Source organism: Callithrix jacchus, chromosome 2 (genome assembly GCF_049354715.1).
Source record: "Callithrix jacchus isolate 240 chromosome 2, calJac240_pri, whole genome shotgun sequence".
NCBI lineage: Eukaryota > Metazoa > Chordata > Mammalia > Primates > Cebidae > Callithrix > Callithrix jacchus.
In genome coordinates, this window is record NC_133503.1 from 147,617,030 (window position 1) to 147,637,206 (window position 20,177).

Consider the following 20,177-nt stretch of genomic DNA (forward strand, 5'->3'; position numbering starts at 1 on the left):
CTGACTTCAAACTATACTACAATGCTATAGTAATCAAAACAGCATGGTACTGGTACCAAAACAGAGATATAGACCAATGGAACAGAACAGAGGCCTTAGAGGCAATGCCACACCTCTACAACCATCTGATCTTTGGCAAAGAGGACAAAAACAAGCAATGGGGAAAGGATTCCCTGTTTAATAAATGGTGTTGGGAAAACTGGCTAGCCATGTGCAGAAAGCAGAATCTGGACCCCTTCCTGACACCTTACACTAAAATTAACTCCAGATGGATTAAAGACTTAAATATAAGACCCAACCCCATAAAAACCCCAGTAGAAAACCTAGGAAAAACCATTCAGGACAAAGTTATAGGCAAGGACTACATATGTGACTAAAACACCGAAAGCACTGGCAACAAAACCAAAGTAGACAAATGGGATCTAATTAAACTCCAGAGCTTTTGTACAGCAAAAGAAGCAATCATTAGAGTGAACTGGCAACCAACAGAATGGGAAAAAATATTTTCAATGTACCCATCTAACAAAGGACTTATATCCAGAATCTACAAAGAACTAAAGCAGATTTACAAGAATGAACAAACAAAGGTGGGCGAAGGATATGAACAGACACTTTTTAAAAAAGATATTTATGAGGCCAACAAACATATGAAAAAATGCTCATCATCACTGGTCATTAGAGAAATGCAAATCAAAACCACATTGAGATACCATCTCACACCAGTTAGTATGGTGATCATCAAAACATTTGGAGACAACAGATGCTGGAGAGGATGTGGAGAAATAGGAACACTTTTTTACCGTTGGTAGGAGTGTAAATTAGTTCAACCACTGTGGAAGACACTGTGGTGATTCCTCAAGGATCTAGAAATAGAAATCCCATTTGGCCCAGCAATCCCATTACTGGGTATATATGCAAAGATTATAAATCATTTTATTATAAAGACACATGCACATGTATGTTCATTGCAGCACTGTTTACAATAGCAAAGACCTGGAACCAACCCAAATGCCCATGGATGATAGACTGGACGAGGAAAATGTAGCACATATATACCATGGAATACTATGCAGCCATAAAAAATGAGTTCATGTCCTTTGTAGGGACATGGATGAATCTGGAAACCATCATTCTCAGCAAACTGACAAAATAACAGAAAATAAAACACCTCATGTTCTCATTCATAGTCAGGTGTTGAACAATGAGACCACATGGACACAGGGAGGGGAGCATCACACACTGGGATCTGTTGTGGGGGGAATAGGGGAGGGACAGTGGGAGGTAGGGAGGTTGGGGAGGGATAACATGGGGATAAATGCCAGATATAGGTGACAGGGGGTTGGAGGCAGCAAATCACATTGTCATGTAGGTACCTATGCAATAATTCTGCATGTTCTCCACATGTACCCCAGAACCTAAAGTGCAATTAAAATAAATAAATAAATAAATTTTAAAAAAGCCTATTTTATAAAAAACAAAGAAGCTAGGTTGAGGCTGGGCATGGTGGCTCATGCCTGTAATGCCAGCACTCTGGGAGGCCAAGGCTAGCGGATCACGAGATCAAGAGATCCAGACCATTCTGGTCAACATGGTGAACCCACCCCCACTCCCAGCTCTACTGAAAATAGAAAAATTAGCTGGGTTTGGGGGTGCACACATGTAGTCCCAGCTACTCTGGAGTTTCAGGCAGGCGAATCACTTGAACTCGGAGGTGAAGGTTGCAGTGAGCCAAGATCACACCACTGCACTCCAGCCTGGCAATAGAGCACGACTCTGTAAAAAAAAAAAAAAAAAAGGAAGCTAGGTTGAACCCCCCACTGTAAACTTGAGAGTTAATTTTTGCTGGACACCCACTGAATCTATCCAGTGTAACGAATTAGTAAACATAAAGGAGACCCATTCCTGGCCTTAAAGAGCTTATTATGATCCAAGGAAGCTGTCAAGGCAAATATTCAATTTAAAGCAAGGAGTACTTATTGAGAAATTATGTGACCAGTCCTGTGTTAACAGAGCTGTGGATGCAAAGGAGTAAGTACCTGGATTCTGCCTTCAAGGCCCTTACAGTGCCACAGAAGATGAGACATGACTTACACACAATACAGTAAGATCTAAACCACTGTCACAAATAATTAGTATTTTAGGAAGTCAGAAGAGGGAACAATCATCATGAGTTGAAGCCCTAAGGAGCATTTGACTGGAGTGGTAACTTTCAAGGTGGGTCCTCTAGAGTGGAAGGGATCTGGAAGGCAAACAGTGAACGAGATGACAAAGCACCTCAGCCAAAGGCCCCCAGATAGCATAAAAGTTGCTGAGGACCAGAAGAATGGAAAGTGGACAGGGGATAGTGCAGATGTGGGGAAATTAGGGAGGAAAAGAAGGTTCATCCAGAGGAGTGGAAGACCAGCGCTTCTTCTGTATTGTCTGTTCCTAAGTTACAAAAGCATAAGTTTCTCTTTTGAACCTGGATGCCAGCAGTTTTAATGAATGAGCCTTTGTTTGCTACATGGTCTTAATTTCTAAAAAGAATAAGAGTTATTTTCATCCATGGACTTATTGAAATCTATAATCAATGACAAGGAGCACTGTAATCTAGTCCCACAATTTAATTTTAAAGTTGCAGTGTTCTTTTTGCCTTCAAAATGCTTTCTATTTCTCTCTATATATTTTAAAATTTCTTATTTTTTAAATGGACAAATAAAATTATATAAATTTATGGTATATAGCATGATGGTTTGAAGAATATGCACATTATAGAATGCCTAAATTGAGCTAATTGTTATTTTTTGTGATAAGAACACTTAATATCTACTCTCAGTGATTTTCAACTATGCAGTGTATTATTAATAACTATATTGAATTTTTTCTTGTCTAGTTGAAATTTTGTGTCTTTTTACTAACATCTCACAACTCATCCCCCCACCAAACCCCGGGTTCAGGTAAACACCATTCTATGCAGCTTCTGAGTTTGACTTTTCAAAATGTGTATATGAGTGAGATATCTTTTTGTATTTAAGTTATTCCAGTAAAGGAACTCTTAGTCATAATGTTCAGAAAGTTTTTTCTTTTGGTGATCCGTGAGAGTCAATGTAAACATGTCACCAGAACACATTACTAGATGCCTCACGGAACAGTAATTAAGAGAACAGGTGTCAGATTCTGCCTCTGTCCAGCTGTGTGACCTTGAGTAAGTTACTTGATATCTTTGAGCTTCAGTTTCCTCATCTGCACCACAGGCAAAATGATTCCCATAGCACAGATTTACTGTAAGGATTAAATGAGGTAAGTATGTAATGTAATTTCTGGCATAAGAAATGTGCTTAGACAATCATAGCAACTACTGTTAGAGGCAGAGAAGTAGTGAAGTGGCTTCCTCACAGCTTGCTATTGGAAGCTATTGCTATTACTTAAGAGCTAGAACTGGCTGGAAAGTACAGCAATTTGAATTTGCTACAAACTCTACCAGAACAGTGTTTAAAATAGTGGTTGGGCTGATGTCAAGGGAAGAATGGTGCTAAGCACTTAATGAGTAAGCATTAAGTACGTGAACATAAGCACCCTGAATCCATAACCTATTAGACAACCCAGGGAGCTCAGCCTTCCTCAGAGTGTTTTAAAAAATCTTTTAGCATGAGAAAATTTTATTTCTCAACTTTAGTCTTAAGAAGACAATTTGAGGTTATACTCTAATGAGATTTTATAGCATTTGTTTATGTTGCAGATGAAGGTGAAACAGAAGATGTATCTACTGGGTACTAGATGAGCTATTTGGAAATTTAGAAGCAATGTTATTGCCCAGATGAAAGACTATGGCACCAATGCAGAGGTGGACTGTAGAATCTGGAATATTTTCTTGACTCTGTGCCTTTGTACAAGCTCTTCTCTGCCTGGATACAACCTGTATTACTACCACTTTCTGCTAAAAATATCTGACTGACTCTTGTTTATCCTTCAAGTGGGTTTCTCTGGTTCCTCAAACCTTGGTTTAGGAGCCTCTCCTAGGTATCTTCACAACATTTTATTCTTTAGTTCGTGCTACCCTTTCCTAGTTTATGGAGGCTAAACAATAGGAATGTGGCTGAACAGTATAAGCTCTTTATGCATTTATATACCATAAACATTGGAATAAGAGTGCTCTTAGCTAAAAAAAGATTCTCCTCTCCCAAAGTCCCAGGTGCCTCTCAGTTTTTAGTAAAATGTAACTTCTGCAGCTCAAAAATAGATAAGATCAAAATGTTCCGGGCAGTTTCATCAAGCCTGATTCCCACTTCTTCAGAAGTCGGCCTTTGAGTCCAATGGCAGTGCAGGTTCCAGATGGTCTGTATAATCAGACTAAGTCAGGCATGTCATATAACAAAACCTAAAAAGATATTTGAAAATGTGTTTTATAGACCTTACCTAGAAACTCTTTGGTCAGACAAAGGCTAATGATTTTGATTTCTCTTACTCTACTGCTGATTAAATGCCACTCACTTACTGGCTCCTGCAATGAGAGTAGCAGGTAATTCCATGGTGCTCTAGAGTGAAACTGCTTGTTTGTGTATCTGCCTTCCCTATGGGTATGTGAGTTCCTTGAAAGCAAGCCCCACACCTTGTGCTCTCATAGCCTCTGAACCCAGTACAGCGCCCATCACATGGTAGATGCTCACAAATATTTGTTGAATGAAAGAATGAAGAATTCATCACTTAGGACCTGTATGATCCTTTAAACCTGAGCCCAAGTTAGGAGACATAAAGAACTGGCTTCCTTATCTTTAAGGTTAGGCCAAGCTCAGCCTTCAGGATATTATCATTGCTCAATCCCATTCAGGGAGCAGGGGGCATCTGCTTGTTCTGCCTGGAAGAGCGAGCTAAAAATCACCTTCTAACATTGTAGAGAAACAGAAGAAAACTTTCTGTGTCAGAACTACATTTTGGATTTGAGATCTTCTGAAACTGTATGTAAAATGTCTTTTTGGCTGGGTGTGGTGGCTCATGCCTATAAGCTCAGCACTTTGCGAGGCCGAGTTGGGCAGATCACGAGGTCAGGAAATCGAGACCATCCTGGCTAAACAGTGAAACTCCATCTCTTTTAAAAATACAAAAAAAAAAAAAAATTATCCGAGAATGGTGGCACGCATCTGTATTTCCAGCTGCTTCGGAGGCTGAGGCAGGAGAATCACTTGAACCCAGGAGGCAGAGGTTGCATCACGCCATTGCACTCCAGCTTGGGTGACAGAGTAAGACGCCGTCTCAAAATAATAATAATAATAAAAAATGTCTTTTTTCCCACTCCCCTGAAGAAAGAGTGCTTAATTTTACTCAGATTCTCAAGGTTATCTATGATTCCTCAGGGAATAAGGATCATTGCTCCAGAGCCTTCCTCAATATGAGTCAGCCTTTCTTAGAATGAGAGACCCTTTTGACACTGTCACCAGGTAAAAAGCACTGAGGATGCCCCACCATGGGGACATTTCCTTTCCCTTTAGGCATCAGTGCCACTCCTGTGCCTGATGATGTTGTCTTTGCCAGAGAGGACTCTAGAGGGTATAGGTCAAATTTTTCTCCATTTACAATAAAGATCTATGGCTTGCTTACCTGTCCTGCCCCACCTATGCCCTACTATCAATTTGCCTACCCAAAAGTAGAATGTAAAATCCTGCTTTTACACATAGAAGCTTGCCTTAGCCTTTCTAAGGCTTGTTTTCTTTGCATCTAAATATAATGTTCCTCATCTCTTGGTATAATGTTCTTAGCTTAGAATGTTGTTCACACATTCATTTATTCACTCAGCACGTATTTATGGAAGGCCTGTTATACACTAGGTACTGGTCTAGGGGTGAATAGGACAGATGGGTCTCTATTCTCACAGAACGAATATTCCAGGGGAAGGAGTCATACAATGAGCAAATAGAAAAATAGAATACAGTATCAGATGCTGATGAGTGGTACATAGAGCATTCAAATAGAAATGATGCCATAGAAAGTGGCTGGGGACTAGGTTAGATTTGGTCATCATGGAGTGCCTCTTTGTGGTAATATTTTGGATTTGAAGATCAGGGCAGAGGAGGTAGTTCGTGCTACAGCTGGGGTGGGGATGAATTTCATGTGTCTGAGAAATGCCAGTGCGGGTGGGCAGGTATGGCTTTGAAAGTCTTTGTAAATAGGTTTGGAATGGGTTTTAAGTATAGTGAGAGGCCTTTAAAAGCATTTTAAGCAGGAGAGGGATGTGCTCTAAAATACTTTATGAAAGATCATTGCAGCTGTTTGGTGGACATGAATTGTAAAGAGTGAAGAATGAGGGCCAGGTGTGAAGTGGCTCATGCCTGTAATCCCAGCACTTTGGAAGGCTGAGGTGGGTGGATTGCTTGAGCCCAGGAGTTTGAGATCAGCCTGGGCAACATGGTGAGACCCCATTTCTAAAAACAATACAAAAATTAGCCGGGTGTGTTGGCTTGTACCTATAATCTCAGCTAAGGTGGGAGGATTACCTGAGCCTGGGGAGGTCAAGGCTGCAGTAAGCTGTGATTGAACCACTGCAGTTCAGCCTGGGCAATGGCGTCAGACCTATGTCAACAAAACCCACAAAAACCAACCAACCAACCAACCAACAAACAGCAGGAAGTTACTCCAGTGGTACGAGCTATAGACAGCAGTGGCTTGGACTGAGGTGTAGGGATGGAGAGAAGTGGCTGATAGCAGATAGATGTGTAAAGTACTTGGTTCCAGGCCTGACACATGGTAAATACGCGATAAACTCTAGCTGCTATCATCATCATCATTATTACTATTGGCTGGTAAAATGAAACTGGACCAAGTAATGGACCAGCAAAACAGTAGTTTTAAGAGTACTGCTGACTTCAGAGCAAATTAGGTGGGATGAGCCAACTATTATCTGTACGTGGACATTTAATTACTGTTACTTTTCAGGCACTGTTTAAATGTTGTGTTTTCAACACTTTTCTCTTTGCATCTTGAGAAGGAATCTATCATTTACTTGTTTCAAGATACACCGTTTAGTCATTTGGTGGTGAAAGATCCTGGTTATCTTCAAATGACATATGTGAAATGGTGAATTCTAAGTTGTGTGAAAGATGTAATATATTGCACTGCTCTGGAATTTATTATGAGCAAGGAATGGGAAAAAATTAGGGAGTTAATATCTAGGAAGAAGGCAAAACTGAAAAATGACACAGAGAGATTAATATATTTATGGATACATGTCATGCAGTTTGATGCCAGAAAAGCCAAATGAAGAAGTAATGTTCTGAGAGCAACTCACAATTACTAAAACCACTAAGCTCCGAGTCAGAGAAATATGAAGACTAGTGTCAGTCATACATATATTGTTGCTATGGAGTTTTTTAAAGTTGAGAGAGAAAGAGGGACTGCACTGTACTTTTTATTTCCCTCCCTTCTTAGAAGTCTTTGGCTCTGTACTTTAACAAACGAATATGTTTTTTCAATCTACTTTTATCAAGCAAGCTTGTGATTACATGCCAAAGCTAAATGATTCTGAGATGTAGACGTCTTAGGTGAAAGACAGACATCCTTGCAATCCCTTTAGTCATGGTGATCTCTTCAACTGTTAGAACTCACTGGAGAAAGGTAGCTTTTCAGCTAAGTGGTCCCACCACTGTGGAGTAGTAATTCCTGTAATGACTAAATATTTTCTACGAAAACACTAGGTTCTAAATGATAATTTTCTACTAGTCCAAAGAGAGTTTGTTTTCAAAATGTGGACACAAATATTTCCCCAGCAATGTGGCTTCTAGATATACTGATGCAGTTATTCAAGTTTACTGAGTGCTCACAGTGGGACAATAATTTTGGCAGCGAATTTTTGCTATTTTCAAAATTTTTCTCTTTGCTCTCTCCTTTTTCTTCAATTTTTGAAAATTCTGACAATAAATATAAAAGCGTCTGCCTATAGATAGTTGGATCATTAAAGATATATATATTTTAATTTCATAAAATAAAAAATTCCAGTAAAAAATAGCATTTCCCGGGGGAGGACTCAAGATGGCGCTGTGAGAACAACCCAGGATTGGAGCTCTCGTTGAATCCGCAAACGGTGAGTCGGAGTTGCATTTCCAGACTGATCTTTGTTGCCCACAGAACGGGGAAACTCCCAAGTATAAAAAAGACACGGGACGCCAGGCAGTAGGTCTGCCTGGTGAAGCCAGCAGCCGGGGCGGCGGCGGCCGGCCCTACGCAGCAATCCCCACAGGGCGCGCTTGTCTGGGTGCCCTGTTGAACCGGCAACCTGAGACTTGAGAGGGCTGGACTTGAGACTGAACGAGACTTGGACAGTAGGCCAGCCCAGGGATTGCAGGGACAGATCGTTTGGGATACCCGGTGGGATGAACAAAACCACGATTTCAAACTATCCCGAGCAGACGGGCCGAGACGCACTGTGGGGGAGGGGCGTCCACAACTACCAAGGCAACCCGCCCCAACTGAGATACACGCCCACTGCTGACGCAGCCTGCCGTTGCTGAGGCAACATGCTACAGCGAAGAGACTCCGCCGCAGGGCATGGTGGAGACCACAGCAGAGCCTGCAGGAACAGGGCGAATCACACAACAGCAGGGCGGAGACTCGGCAGCCAAACAGTGGCTAGTTAGTCTGCCTTCTAGCTGGGCAGGACACCTCATCGGACATCGAAAAATAAAGCCCGAACCCCCCAACACAGAGCATTTGAGAAAAAAAGGTTTTTTTTTTAATGAGCTCTGTTGCAGCAGAATCAAACATAGCAGCCTAACAGCCCTGAATGAACAACAGAGCTCACAGCTCAGCAACTGAGCTCCAAAAAGTACAGACTGTCTCCTCAAGCAACTCCCTGACCCCTCTATATCCAAAAGACTGACATTTGGCAGGCATCATCCTGGGACAAAGATAGCAAAAAAAGAAATGGGTAGCATCCCCCACTGTGCCACAGCTGCTAGAGGTGCACCCCAGACAAGCAGGGCCTGGAGTGGACCTCAGCAGTCGTACAGCGAAGGGGCTAGGCTGGTAGAAGGAAAACCAAGTAACAGAAATACTTCATCATCAACAATCTGGGTGTCCACTCAGAGACCCAATCGAAAAGTCAGCAACTACGTAGACGACAAGTGGATAAACCCACAGAGATGGGAAGAAACCAGCGAAAAAAGGAGGAAAACACCCGAAACCAGAACACCTCGCCTCCTAGAAAGGACCAAAACTCCTCACCAGCAAGGGAACAAAGCTGGATGGAGAATGACTGTGACGAAATGATGGAATTAGACTTCAGAAGGTGGATAATGAGACACTTTTGTGACCTAAAAGAACATGTATTAAATCAATGCAAAGAAACTAAGGAACTTAAAAAAAGATATGAGGAAATGATAACAAGAATGGATAACTCAGAGAGGAATATGAATGAATTAAAGGAGCTGAAAAACACAATACGAGAACTTCGCGAAGCATGCACAAGTTTCAATAGCCGAATTGACCAAGCAGAAGAAAGAATATCTGAAGTCGAAGACCAACTCAATGAAATAAAACGAGAAACCAAGATCAGAGAAAAAAGCGCAAAAAGGAATGAACAGAGTCTCCAAGAAATGTGGGACTATGTGAAAAGACCTAACCTACGTTTGATAGGTGTACCAGAAGGGGACGAAGAGAATGAATCCCAGCTGGAAAATACTCTTCAGGACATCATCCAGGAAAATTTCCCCCACCTAGCAAGACAAGCCAACACTCAATCGCAGGAAATACAGAGAACACCACAAAGATATTCCGCAAGAAGAGCAACCCCAAGGCACATAATCGTCAGATTCAACAGGGTTGAAATAAAGGAGAGAATACTAAGGGCAGCCAGAGAGAAAGGTCAGGTCACCCACAAAGGGAAGCCCATCAGACTCACAGCAGATCTCTCGGCAGAAACACTACAAGCCAGAAGAGAGTGGGGGCCAATATTCAACATTCTTAAAGAAAAGAACTTTCAACCCAGAATTTCATATCCAGCCAAACTGAGCTTCAGAAGTGAAGGAAGAATAAAATCCTTTGCGAACAAGCAAGTACTCAGAGATTTTGTCACCACCAGGCCTGCTTTACAAGAGCTCCTAAAAGAGGCACTACACATAGAAAGGATCATTCAGTACCAGCCATTCCAAAATCACACTGAATGCTAAAGAGCTTCAACATAATGAAGAATCTACAACAACTAACAGGCAAAACAGCCAGCTAGCATCAAAATGGCAGTATCAAATTCACACATAACAATATTAACCCTAAATGTAAATGGACTAAATGCACCAATCAAAAGACACAGACTGGCAAATTGGATAAAAATCCAAAACCCATCAGTGTGCTGTATCCAGGAAACCCATCTCACATGCAAGGATACACAAAGGCTCAAAATAAAGGGATGGAGGAAGATTTACCAAGAAAATGGAGAGCAAAAAAAAGCAGGAGTTGCAATTCTCATCTCTGATAAAATAGACTTTAAAGCAACAAAGATCAAAAGAGACAAAGAAGGCCATTACATACTGGTAAAAGATCAATACAACAAGAAGAGCTAACGATCCTAAACATATATGGACCCAATGCAGGAGCACCCAGATACATAAGGCAAGTTCTTAATGACTTACAAAGAGACTTAGACTCCCACACAATAATAGTGGGAGACTTTAACACTCCACTGTGAATATTAGACAGATCAACCAGACAGAAAATCAACAAGGATATCCAGGGCTTGAACTCAGACCTGGAGCAAGCAAACCTGATAGACATTTACAGAACTCTCCACCCCAAATCCACAGAATATACATTCTTCTCAGCACCACATCACACCTACTCAAAAATTGACCACATAATTGGAAGTAAAGCACTGCTCAACAAATGCAAAACAACTGAAATCATAACAAACAGTCTCTCAGACCATAGTGCAATCAAGTTAGAACTCAGAATACAGAAACCAACCCAGAACCGTACAGCTTCATGGAAACTGAACAACTGGCTCTTGAATGTTGACTGGGTAAACAATGAAATGAAGTCAGAAATAAAGAAGTTCTTCGAAACCAATGAGAACGAAGACACAACATGCCAGAACCTCTGGGACACATTTAAAGCAGTCTCTAGAGGAAAGTATATAGCAATAAGTGCCCATATGAGGAGAATGGAGAGATCCAAAATTGACACCCTATCGTCAAAATTGAAAGAGCTAGAGGAGCAAGATCAAAAAAACTCAAAACCCAGCAGAAGACAAGAAATTACTAAGATCAGAGCTGAACTGAAGGAGATTGAGATACGAAAAACCCTTCAAAAAATCAATAAATCCAAGAGCTGGTTTTTTGAAAAGATCAACAAAATAGACAGACCACTAATCAGATTGATTAAAAATAAAAGAGAGAACAACCAAATAGATGCAATAAAAAATGATAAAGGGGAAATCACCACAGATTCCACAGAAATTCAAACCATCATCAGAGAATATTACAAACAACTCTATGCACATAAACTAGTAAACCTGGAAGAAATGGATAAATTCCTGGACTCCTGTGTCCTCCCAAGCCTAAACCAGGAGGAAGCTGAAACTATGAATAGACCAATAACAAGGTCAGAAGTCGAGGCAGCAATTAAGAGCCTACCACACAAAAAAAGCCCAGGTCCAGACGGGTTCACAGCTGAATTCTACCAGACACAGAAAGAGGAGCTGGTACCATTCCTTCTAAAACTATTTCAAACAATCCAAAAAGAGGGAATCCTTCCCAAATCATTTTACGAGACCAACATCATTCTGATACCAAAACCCGGCAGAGACCCAACGAGAAAAGAAAACTTCAGGCCAATATCCATGATGAACATAGATGCAAAAATCTTCAATAAAATATTGGCAAGCCGAATGCAACAGCAAATCAAAAAACTTATTCACCATGATCAAGTAGGATTCATCCCGGGGATGCAAGGCTGGTTCAACATACGCAAGTCTATAAACGTAATTCACCACATAAACAGAACCAAAAACAAAAACCACATGATTATCTCAATTGACGCAGAGAAGGCATTTGACAAAATTCAACAGCCCTTTATGCTAAAAACCCTCAATAAACTCGGTATCAATGGAACGTATCTCAAAGTACTAAAAGCTATTTATGACAAACCAACAGCCAATATCATACTGAATGGGCAAAAACTGGAAGCATTCCCTTTGAAATCTGGCACTAGACAAGGATGCCCTCTTTCACCACTCCTATTCAATATAGTTCTGGAAGTTCTAGCCAGAGCAATCAGGCAAGAAAAAGAAATAAAGGGTATTCAAGTAGGAAAGGTGGAAGCCAAATTGTCTCTATTTGCAGACGACATGATAGTATACCTAGAAGACCCCATCACCTCAGCCCAAAAACTCCTGAAACTGATAAGCAACTTCAGCAAAGTCTCAGGATATAAAATCAATGTGCAAAAATCACAAGCATTCGTCTACACCAATAACAGACTTAAAGAGAGCCAAATCAAGAACGAACTGCCATTCACAATTGCTACAAAAAGAATAAAATACCTTGGAATACAACTCACAAGGAACGTAAGGGACCTCTTCAAGGAGAACTACAAACCACTGCTCAACAAAATCAGAGAGGACACAAACAGATGGAGAAACATTCCATGTTCATGGTTAGGAAGAATTAATATCATGAAAATGGCTATACTGCCCAAAGTAATTTACAGAATCAACGCTATCCCCATCAAGCTACCATCGACTTTCTTCACAGAACTGGAAAAAACCACCATGAACTTCATATGGAACCAAAAGAGAGCCCGCATAGCCAAGTCAATTCTAAGCAAAAAGAACACAGTGGGGGGCATCACACTACCGGATTTCAAACTATACTACAAGGCTACAGTAATCAAAACAGCATGGTACTGGTACCAAAACAGAGATATAGACCAATGGAACAAAACAGAGGCACCGGAGGCAACACAACATATCTACAACTATACAATCTTTGATAAACCTGACAAAAACAAGCAAGGGGGAAAGGATTCCCTGTTCAACAAATGGTGTTGGGAAAACTGGCTAGCCATGTGCAGAAAGCAGAAACTGGACCCCTTCCTGACACCTTACACTAAAATTAACTCCAGATGGATTAAAGACTTAAACATAAGACCTGGCACCATAAAAACCCTAGAAGGAAATCTAGGCAAAACTATCCAGGACATAGGAGTAGGCAAGGACTTCATGAACAAAACACCAAAAGCATTGGCAACAAAAGCCAAAATAGACAAATGGGACCTAATGAAACTCCACAGCTTCTGCACGGCAAAAGAAACAGTCACTAGAGTGGATCGGCAACCAACAGAATGGGAAAAAATTTTTGCAGTTTACCCATCTGACAAAGGGCTGATATCCAGAATTTACAAAGAACTCAAACGGATTTACAGGAAAAAAACAAACAAGCCCATTCAAAACTGGGCAAAGGATATGAACAGACACTTTACGAAAGAAGACATATATGAGGCCAACAATCATATGAAAAAATGCTCATCGTCACTGGTCATCAGAGAGATGCAAATCAAAACCACATTGAGATACCATCTCACGCCAGTTAGAATGGCGATCATTAAAAAATCTGGACACAACAGATGCTGGAGTGGATGTGGAGAAAAAGGAACACTTTTACACTGTTGGTGGGAGTGTAAATTAGTTCAACCATTGTGGAAGACAGTGTGGCGATTCCTCAAGGCCTTAGAAATAGAAATTCCATTTGACCCAGCAATCCCATTACTGGGTATATATCCAAAAGACTATAAATCGTTCTACTATAAGGACACATGTACACGAATGTTCATTGCAGCACTGTTTACAATAGCAAAGACCTGGAATCAACCAAAATGCCCATTGATGATAGACTGGATTGGAAAAATGTGGCACATATACACCATGGAATATTATGCAGCAATCAGAAATGATGAGTTTGTGTCGTTTGTGGGGACATGGATGAATCTGGAGAACGTCATCCTCAGCAAACTGACACAAGAACAGAAAATGAAACACCGCATATTCTCACTCATAGGTGGGTGATGAAAAATGAGAACACATGGACACAGAAAGGGGAGTACTAAACACTGGGGTCTATTGGGGGGAAAAGGGGAGGGCCAGTGGGAGGGGGAGGTAGGGAGGGATAGCCTGGGGAAAGATGCCAAATGTGGGTGAAGGGGAGAAGGAAAGAAAAGCACACTGCCATGTGTGTTCCTACGCAACTGTCTTACATGCTCTGCTCATGTACCCCAAAACCTAAAATCCAATAAAAAATTAAAAAAAAAATAGCATTTCCCAATGTACATTCTGTGGATCACCAGTTCTTCAAGGCACTACTTAAAAGAAATTTCCAGACATCCTGACTGTTGTCTTCCCCTTTCACATCTGCTTGAGCCCTACTTTAAGCCCATTAATTCTACCACCAAGTATTCAAAATCATGGCTGGCCTCAATCTCATTAAAACACTATCAGAAAATTAGCCAAACAAGCCACGGCACTTACAGCTGCAAGCTGGTCCTTAGGCTGTAATTAATGTCTACCATCTTGCTCCTCCATCCATTTTAGATTATCCCCTACCCTTGGCCATCACTTTTGCTGCTTAGATTGCTTGTGTGATGCAGTAATCAAGACACTTATCCCTGCAGATCTCACTCCCTGCTTACCACGCCCTTGTGAGGCCATGATTGCTGCAATTTCCAGTTCGCCATTATCATTAGGAATGGGAACACCAAGAGATACCTCAGTAAATTTTCTGAGTTCCAGGCACGCTGCTCCCTGCCCCTATTAGGGAGCAGCAACCCTAGTTCTGCTGATGATTAAGAAAGATTTACCCTACTAACATGATGAGTCCTTCCTTTGACTGTGGTCCTCATGCATGAAGAGCCCAAAGTGATTCTGTGGTAGTTGTGGCTTTAGGTTCACTGGAATCCTTATCATGTTCCCCAGTGGGAGGGTAACCCCACTGGCAACCAGGACCTGTAGTCCAGCAGAAACGAAGTTGTAGGACTGGGAAGCACAAATATTAAGTGAATTACTGGAAGCAATGGTGAGAAGAGCCAGTTTTACTTCCATCTCTTCATTCCGGAGCCCATGTCAATTAGGCAGGTTTCTCTAGAGGGACAGAACTAATAGGAGATATTAATAAACTCTCCTTTGTATATATTTTATAAATATATATATATATGAGTTTATTAAGGAGCATTGACTCACATGATCACAAGGTAAAGTCCCACAATAGGACATCTGCAAGTTGAGGAGCAAGGAAGCCTGTCTGAGTCCCAAAGTCTCAAAAGTAAGGAAGTTGACAATGCAGCCTTCAGTCTATGGTGAAGGCTCGAGAGTCCCTGGAAAACAACTGGTGTAAGTCTGAGAGTCCAAAAGCTGAAAAACTTGGTGTCTGAGGTTCAAGGGTAGGAAACATCCAGCATGGGATAAAGAGGGAGGCTAGGAGCCTTAGCCAGTATAGTCCTTCCACGTTCCTCTGCTTGCTTTTATTCTAGTCATGCTAGCAGCTGATTAGATGGTACCCACCCAGATTGAAGGTAGGTCTGCCTCTCCCAGTCCACCTACTCAAATGTTAATCTTTGGCAGCCCTCTCAGACACACCCAGGAATGATACTTTTCATCCTTCAATTCAGTCAAGTTGACACTCAGTATTAACCATCACCCTAGGTATTTTAGCGATGCTGGATGCAGCACCATGTATCAGTGGTTGGTTCAGTGCATCCGAGGGAGCTCCCCAACCTAGAGGGTTTTGTCTCTGGACTGACATCTTATGTGAATCTTTTAATAGGCTGTTCCAACATGCTATCAGATCTGCTGCTTCTAGGTGAAGTGGTTTACAGTAGGACACATGGATCTTACCCTTCCCACTGACACACATTCTTTGCTGGAAAATGTATCCTTTCATCAAAGGCAAAGGTGTGGAGGTAAATGAGGAATTCTAAAAGCCCTTGATAGTGGTCAGCAAAGGCAAATATAGAGTAGGTTTTATTTCCGCTAAGAGCAAATCTCTGCTCCTTCAAGAGTGGAATGTCTTAAGACATTGATAGTGGCACTAACTTCTGGAACTCACCCTAAGGTGTGGATTTCTTCTAATTTACTATTTTCATTTGGAGGGCAATTTCAGGGGCTTCCTTCTGGCCTTTCCTGCCATAATTACTCTTATTCCACAAGTCATGAAGCCAATATAGGTTCTGCAGCTGATAATATATCTACACTAATTATGCACTCAGGATCTGTGGAAGAGCCATGGGCTGGGTCTTTGGACTCATGGGACACAGTGTAAAATTCACTTAGGTTAGGATTCCATTTACCACCTGACCTCTGAGGGTCCACATGTCATTAATGTTCCCTGGTGTCAGTGCCAGCTCAGACTCTATATTTATCAGTGCTTTATTCATCATTCCTCAAAGTGAAATGTTTAGGTATGCCACTGTATTAGTCAGGGTTCTCTAATATATATGTATATGTATGTGTGTATGTGTGTGTGTGTGTATGTGTGTATATATGTGTGTATATATATCTACACACATATACATACATATGTACATATATATGTACATACATACATACATATATATACATACACACATACATATATATATAAACTCATATATATGTATATGAGTTTATTAAGTATTAACTTAGACGATCACAAGGTCCCATAATAGGTTGCAAGCTTGAGGAGCAAGGAGAGCCAGTCTGAGTCTCAAAACTGAAGAACTTGGATTCTGATGTTTGAGGGCAGGAAGCATCTAGCACGGGGGAAAGATGTAGGCTGGGAGGGTAGACTAGTCTCGCCTCTTCAAGTTTTTCTGCTTCCTTTATATTCGCAGGCCGCTGATTAGATGGTGCTCACTGGATTAAGGGTAGGTCTGCCCTTCCCAGCCCACTGACTCAAATATTAAACTCCTTTGGCAACACCCTCACAGACACACCCAGGATCAATATTTTGCATCCTTCAATCCAATAAAGTTGACAGTATTAATCATCACAAGTCCACCCCTTGTCAACTTGAACCTATACACATCTCCTGAGATCATAATCATCAAATAAAGAAAATAATAAGGTCTTAATTATGCCTAACATGATACAACTATTCTTCATACAACCAGAAACACACCAATCCCCAACCCAAATACTATTATGTAAAGTAAATAATACTTAAATGCTGATATGAAGTCAATAAATTTGTGTCACATGATAAAAGGAAATGAAATGAAGGTATTTTCTTAGAGCAAGGGTATACATGCACAAACATGTTTTTAACAAAAGGAGGAGGAAATAATCATGACATTTATAGTCCTTGTTTCTGTAGCTGGTCACGTGGTCATAGCTGGTATTGACAACTACCTTCTACTGCCAATTCTATGTTCCTTTTGCCTTCAGCCGGAACCTCAGTAGGTTGTGGTTTTTCTCCTGGTGGAGTGACCCAAACCTTCATTCCTGAGGGGTCTGGACCATTTGTAGTCCTGCCTGGATTGAGCTATTGTAGTTTAATGGAATCGTGTCTCCTGGTGGCAGTGTTCCTTTGTCTGGAACTAAAACCTCTAGGCTAGCAGAATGCAATGTTTCAGGAACAGAAAGCAAGAATTTTGCTAGTGGGTCACTAGGGGTGATGGTGGGTGGTAACCCTTCCATTTCTACCCCTTGGTTTCTGGACCCATGAATCCTGGCTATGGGAGAAACAGTACCATATATTGGATGCTGATTCAGAGCATACATGGCCTTCTGGAGAACTTTAGTCCAGCCTTGCAAAGTATTGTCACTTACTTGGCATTGTAGTTGTGACTTCAAAAGGCCATTCCACTGTTCTATCAATCCAGCTGTTTTAGGATGATGAGGAACATGGTAACACCAATGAATTCCATGAGCTTGAGCCCACTGCCAAACTTCTTTAGCCATAAAGTGAGTGCCTTGGTCAGAAGCAATGCTGTGTGGAATACCATGATGGTGGATAAGGCATTCTGTGAGTCCACCGATGGTAGTTTTGGCAGAAGCATTGCTTGCTGAATAGGCAAACCCACGTCCTGAGTAAGTGTCTATTCCAGTGAAAACAAACCTTTGCCCTTTCCATGATGAAACAGGTCCAGTATAATTAACCTGCCACCAAGTAGCTGATCACTCCAAGGAATGGTGCCGTATTGAGGGCTCAGTGTTGGTCTCTGTTGCTGGCAAATTGGGCACTCAGTAGTGACCATAGCCACATCAGCCTTGGTGAGTGGAAGTCCATGTTGCTGAGCCCATGCGTAACCTCCATCCCTGCCTCCATAGCCACTTTGTTCATGGGCCCATTGGGCTACGACAGGAGTAGCTGCAGAAAGAGGCTGAGTGTTGCCCACAGAACGGCTCATCCTATCCACTTGATTATTAAAATTCTCCTCTGCTGAGGTCACCCATTGGTCAGCACTCACATGGGATATAAATATCTTCAGCTTTTGATCACTCAGAGAAGACCATCTACATACGTCTTCTCCAAATTTCTTTGTCACCAATTTTCCAATCATACTTCTTCCAAGACCCTGATCACCCAGCCAAACCATTAGCTACAGCCCATGAATCAGTTTATAATCACACCTCTGGCCATTTCTCCTTCCATGCAAAGTGCACAGCTAGGTAGACTGTGCCCACTGGGAAGATATACCTTTAGGGATGTCCTAGAAAGGGACTGTAGTGCTGCAGCTGTCCACTTTTAGGTGGTGCTCGCATATCATGCAGAATCACCTGTGAAGCAGAACCAGGCCCTAGTCTTCTCTTCCTCTGTCAGCTGATTATAGGGAACTCCCCTTGAGACCATTGGTGCAAGCTGGGGAAGAGAAGGCAGGGTGGCAGGAGTTGAGACCATGGGCATTTGAGCCACTTCCTCATGTAACTTACATGTGCCTTCAGGATCTGCTCGAGCCCGATCACATATGTATACCACTTCCATATCATGATGGAATGCTGCTGTGCATGACCCACTATATGACTGGATGGATTAGAAAGCACCCACTTCATGATAGGCAGTTCAGAATGCATGGTGACTTAATTACCCCATAGCTAAAGGTTCAGTTTTCACCAAAGCCCACTAACAGGCCAAGAGCTGTCTCTCAAAAGGAGAGTAGTTATCTGCAGAAGATGGCAAGGCCTTGCTCCAAAATCCTAGAGGGCTCTTCTGTGATCTACCTATGGGGGCCTGTGAAAGGCTCAAAATAGCATCCCTACCTGCCACTGCCGCCTCAAGCACCATTGGGTCATAAGGCCCAAGTGACAGAATAGCTGGGACCGCAGCATGGACCTGTTGCAGAGCTTTCTCATGTTCTGGACCCCACTCAAAACTGGTAGCCTTTCCAGTCAGTCAATAAATGAGCCAGAGTAACACTCCCAAATGAGAAATGTTCCCTCCAAAATCCAAATAGGTCCACTAGGCATTGTGCCTCTTTCTTGGTTGTAGGAGGGGGAAAATACAGCAACATATCCTTCACCTTAGAAGGAATATCTTGAAAGGCGCCACACCACTGGACCCCTAGAAATTTTACTGAGGTAGAAAGTCCCTGAATTTTAGTCAGATTTATTTCCCATCCTCTGGAACTCAAATGTGTTACCAATAAGTACAGTGTGTTTGCTACTTCTTGCTCACTCTATCCAATCAGCATAATATCAAGGTAATAGATCAGTGTGATATTTTGCAGAAGCAAAAAGTGACCAAAGTCTCTCTGAATAAGATCCTGACACAAAGCTGGAGAGTTGGTATACCTCTGAGGTAGGACGATAAAGGTGTATTGCTGGCCTTGCCAGCTGAAGGCAAATTGCTTCTAGTGGGTCTTATGGATAGGAATGGAGAAAAAGGCATTTGCTAAGTCAATGACTGCATACCAGATACCAGGAGATGTGTTAATTTGCTCAAGCAACGAAACCACATCTGGTACAGCAGCTGCAATTGGAGTCACCACTTGGTTAAGCTTGATTATCCACTGTCATTCTCCAATATTGATTTGTCTTCTGCACAGGCCAAATTGGAGAGTTGAATGGGGATGTGGTGGGAATCACCACCCCTGCATCTTTTAAGCCCTTGATGATGGCACTAATCTCTGCAATCCCGCCAGGGATGCAATATTGTTTTTGATTTGCTATTTTTCTAGGTAGAGGCAGCCTTAATGGTTTTCATTTGACCTTTTCCGCCATAGTACCCCTCATCTTACCTAGTCAGGGAGTTAGT

General features: G+C 41.7%; 1 long non-coding RNA gene across 1 annotated transcript in view; it reads left to right on the forward strand.

Moving 5' to 3' along the window:
- The window catches only part of LOC144581453 (uncharacterized), a 151,129-nt gene that overhangs the window by 109,085 nt on the left and 21,867 nt on the right, over nucleotides 1–20,177 (forward strand). The window lies entirely within an intron of this gene.